Consider the following 5168-nt stretch of genomic DNA (forward strand, 5'->3'; position numbering starts at 1 on the left):
AATTCTGTGGGTTCAACTGGAGTTGAAGCCTCCAAGATGGTTTCACTCACATGTCTGGGGCCTTGGTGCTGGCTGTGGGCTGGGGTACCTGGCTTTTTCTCCCCGTATGCATGAGCTCAGGCTCTGGCTTGAGCTCGCTCTCTCTCGCCTTCTCCTTGAGCTCTTGTTATTCAGTAGTCGAGCTCAAGCTGCTTTTCACAGTGGCTGGCTTCCAGAGGGGCAAAAGCAGATGCCACCAGGCCTCCTATGCCGTGGGCTGGAATTAGCAGTGATACTTCGAGTGCATTCATATGGTCAGAGTAAATCACAAAGGGGTTAGAGATAGTTATGGAGTACTCACTATATTCTAGGCACCTTTCTAGGTGTTGGGACTATAGCAGTGAACACGAGAGACCAAAAAGTCTCTGGCTTTATGGCCAGGAAGCTAGGAGCCCTCCAGTGCTTCTAGCAACAGACAGGGCATGTGCAACACACCTGGATGTGAGACAGAGACATGTCAGGCTAAAGCAATGTTCTCAACTTTGGCTGCACGTTGATATCTCATGGAGGCTTTAGAGCATCCTAATGTCGCTTGAGTACATCGGAATCTTTGGGAGTGGGGCCTTGGCATCAGGATTTTTTTTTTTTTTTTTTTGATATGGAATTTCACTCTGTTGCCCAGGCTGGAGTGCAGTGGCACAATCTCAGCTCACTGCAACCTCTGCCTCCCAAGTTCAATTCTCCTGCCTCAGCCTCCTGAATAGCTAAGACTACAGGTGCGTGCCACCACGCCCGGCTAATTTTTGTATTTTTGGTAGAGACGGGGTTTCACCATGTTGGCAAGGATGGTATCCATCTCTTGACCTCGTGATCTGCCCACCTTGGCCTCCCAAATTGCTGGGATTACAGGCGCATGAGCCACCGTGCCCGGGCAGCATCAGTATTTCTTAAAGCTCCCCAGGTGGTTCTCATGTGCAACCAGGGTTATAAGCCACTATGTCAGGAACTGAAGCACATCAAAGCTGGAAGTGGAGATCAGAGAAGAGGTTAGAGTAGTGAGCAGAGGCCAGCCCACCAAGGGCTTTGTAAACCCTGTTAGGAAGTTTTGGCTTAATCTTGAAGGCACTACAGCTGCCAAAGGGCTTAAACAGGATCATGAGAGCATCACATTATTTTTCCTTTATTTTCCCCTTTAACAAAGGATCAGTCTGGATGCTCTGTGCAGAGTGGATTTACATGGAGCAAAAATAAACAGATGTTAGTTTGGAGGCTGTTGCAGGAGCCAGAGAGAAATAATAGCGTTGAGCTGCAGTGATGGGAGTAAGGATAGAGAAAGAAGGGGGAATGTCTGAGAAATTTGGAAGGAGACTAGACAGGACTCAGTGATTAACTGGAAGCCAGAGTTGTAGAAGGTTCCAATTTGGGGAAATGGGCCTGTGGTGATCCTGGTGCCTGACAGAGTGAACCTGGAGGAGCAGGTTTGGAGAGAGCTGGTCGGTGCCTTTACATATGCTGCTTGCTTCCTGCTTCCTCTGTCTGTGATCCTATGCCTCATCTTCTCTGTATAACAAGGCACTTGTCTTCTGTAAGACCTGTTTTATATATTCTTCCTCTTCTGAGAAGCCTATCTGGGTTCCCCCCTCTGTTGGTTCTGGTTAGATGATTATCAGGGTGTGAAGTCAGTATCTGTTTACAAGTATCTCTTCTGCAACTTGGGCTTCTTCAAGCACGGATGTGTTTTATTTCATGCTGTGTCTCTTACACAGCACCTTGGACACAGGAGGTATACAGTAAGTGCTCGTTAAATAGATGATTAATGGCCAGGCGTCATGGCTCACGCCTATAATCGCAGCACTTTGGGAGGCTGGGGTGGCTGGATCACCTGAGGACAGGAGTTCGAGACCAGCCTGGCCAACAAGGTGAAACCATGTCTCTACTAAAACTGCAGAAATTAACTGGGCATGGTAGTGCACACCTGTAATCTCAGCTACTCGGGAGGCTGAGGCAGGAAAATCGCCTGAACTCGGGAGGCAGAGGTTGCAGTGAGCCAAGATCACACCACTATACTTCAGCCTGGACAACAAGAGCAAAACTCCTTCTCACGAAAAAAAAAAATAATAATAAAAATAGATGATTTATGGATGAAGAGCTGGAGCAGAAGTCAACCTTCTCCTAGGAGTGTGATTAGAAGTGGGTCAGGGAATTTGTTCTCATTTCTGCGATAAGGGACAGAAGGAGTCCAGGGACAGGACTGATCCATTTGCTGAGCTGATCAAGAAAGAGGCCTAGCTAAAGAGGTGCCTAAGATGTTGATTCTAAGATAGAGTAATATATTGTCAGCTATATAAGTTACCTTTTGAATGTGGTTTCAACTGCATTATTATTATTACTAGAGAGGCAGGGTCTTGCTATGTTGCCCAGCCAGTCTTGAACTCTTGGGCTCAAGTGATCTGCCCATTTCAGCCTCTAAAAGAGCTCAATTACAGGCATGAGACACCTGTGCAACCGGTTTCAAATTACTTTCTTGTAAAAAGTACATAAGACCAGGCATGAGATTCCCATCTGTAATCCCAGCAATTTAGGAGGTAGAGCCAGGTGGATCACTTGACCCGAGGAGTTCAAGACCAGCCTGGCAAACATGGTGAAACCTGATCTCTACTAAAAATACAAAAATTAGCCGGGCATGGTGGCCAGTGCCTGTAATCTCAGCTACTCGGGAGGCTGAGGCAGGAAAATCGCCTGAACTCGGGAGGCAGAGGTTGCAGGGAGCCAAGATCACGCCACTGATTTCAGCCTGAGCGACAGTGAGACTCTGTCTCCAAAAAAGAACAAAGGTACTTAAATCTCTTAAAAATTTTCCGCATCTGTCCTCTCATGTCTCTTCCTATCAGTGAGATGTAGTGCTGTTAGTAAGTGGACAGATCTGAGTTTAATTTCTGATTAGTCGGTAGGGCACGCTGGCTCACAACTGTAATCCCAGCACTTTGAGAAGCTGAGGTGGGCAAACCACCTGAGGCCAGGAGTTCCAGACCAGCCTAGCAAACATGGTGAAACCCCATATCTACTAAAAATAGAAAAACTAGCTGGGCGTGGTGGCACACACCTATAGTCCCAGCGACTCAGGAGGCTTAGGCGAGAGGATCACTTGAACTTGGGAGGCGGAGGTTGCAGTGAGCCGAGATTGCGCCACGAGCCTGAGCCACAGAGCTGGAGTACAATAAACAAATAAATAAATTAATTCTGATTAGTTGTGCGATACTGGCTGTGTGACATTGGACATGATATTTAATCTCGCTGAGCTTGCAGATAAAGAAATATATACTTCTTTCATCTGTTGCATGAGATAATTTTTAAAAAGAAAGAAAGAAGTTATTTGCTTCTTGGCTGGGTACAGTGGTTCATACTTGTAGTCCCAGAACTTTGGGAGGCTGAGACAGGAGGATAACTTGAGCCCAGGGTAAGACCAACCTGAACAACATGGTGAGACCCTGCCGTCTCCACAAAAAATAAAATAAAATAAATTAACGAGGCATGGTGGCACAGGCTTGTAGTCCTAGCTACGTGGAAGGCTGAGGTGGGAGGATGACTTGAGCCCAGGAGGTCGAGGCTTCAGTGAGCCACTGCACTCTACCCTGGGCGACCTTGTCTCAAAAAAAAGAAAAAAAAAGAAATATGTACTTCTTTCAGGATTATTGTGATGTTAAATAAAGTGCTTAAGGTATGGAAAAGTACAAAGTATTGGGCCAGGCCTACAGTAGGTCCTCCGCAATGCCAGGTCAGTCACCACGACCTTTTCTACTTTTGTTCTTTTGCAGTCCCCAACCCTCAAGGTCAGTGTGGAGCCAGAATTTACTGTGTACTCTGTGACTTTCTTGGAAAGGCCCTTTAATGATCCCCTTATGAATAGGTCTCTGGCCTTTCTGCAACTCTGGGGAATAGCTGGGCAGGATTATATGTAAAGAATGCTGGGTGTGGGGGGCGGGGGAAGCAGCCCCAAAGATTTCTAGAAAGACAGAGCTGGACAAACCCTGAGGGTTCCTTTAATGCCAGGACAAAATTTAACTGGCTTGTAATAAAAGGAAAAGATAAAGCTATAGAGTGGTTTTTGAATGACAGTTTGTAAAACTTTTTTTTTTTTTTTTTTTTTTAAGAGCTGGGGGCTCACTATCTCGGCCAAGCTGGTCTCGAACTCCTGGCCTTATGTGATCCTCCCACTTCAGCCTGCCAAAGTGCTGGTATTATACATGTGAGCCACTGTGCCTAGCCCTACTCAAACTATTTTTTTTAAGCATTTCTTTTATGAAAGCTTCGCTGTCTGTGAAATCTTCGCTTTTGGGAACCATTAATCTAATCTTATCTCACTTTACAGATAAGGGCATGTAAAACACTTGTGTATTATGTAATATTAGTGGAATATCCGGTGTCTTCACAAAGGCTAAGCATTTATTTAACTGTAAACTCCTGGAGGAGTGTGGTTGTGTCTGCTATATTTTACACCCCGCAATCCCAGTTTATGGCATCATGCCTGGCATGTGAGGCACTCAGTAATTATCTAGCTGGGCATGGGAGACACATCTATAATCCCAGCACTTTGGGAGGTCGAGACGGGAGAATTTTTTGAGCCCAGGAGTTCAAGACCAGCCTGGGCAACAATGATACCTCGTCTCTACTAAAAGTAAGTAACTTAGCCAGGTGTGGTATCACGTGCCTGTAGTTCCAGCTACCCAGGTGGCTGAGGCAGAGGATTGCTTGAGCCTGGTAGGGTGAGGCTGCTGTGAGCTGTGATCATACCCACTGCACTCCAGCCTAGGTAACAGAGTGAGATTCTGTCTCAAAAAAAAAAAAAAAAAAATCTATTGAATGAATAAGTGAAATAGCCCGGCACTCTAGAACCTTAGCTTGTAATGATATTTATTTATTTATTTATTTGAGATGGAGTGTCTCGCTTGTGGCCCAGGCTGTAGTGCAATGGCCCAATCTCACTGCAACCTCCGCCTCCCGGATTCAGTCAATTCTCCTGCCTCAGTCGCTGGAGTAACTGGGATTATAGGTACCCGCCACCATGCCCAGCTAATTTTTGTATTTTTAGTAGAGATGGGGGGTTTCACCATGTTGACCAGGCTGGTCTTGAACTCCTGACCTCAGGTGATTCCCCCAGCTTGGCCTCCCAAAGTGTTGGGATTACAGGC

This window comes from Cebus imitator, unplaced genomic scaffold, assembly GCF_001604975.1.
Source record: "Cebus imitator isolate Cc_AM_T3 unplaced genomic scaffold, Cebus_imitator-1.0 Scaffold197, whole genome shotgun sequence".
Lineage (NCBI taxonomy): Eukaryota > Metazoa > Chordata > Mammalia > Primates > Cebidae > Cebus > Cebus imitator.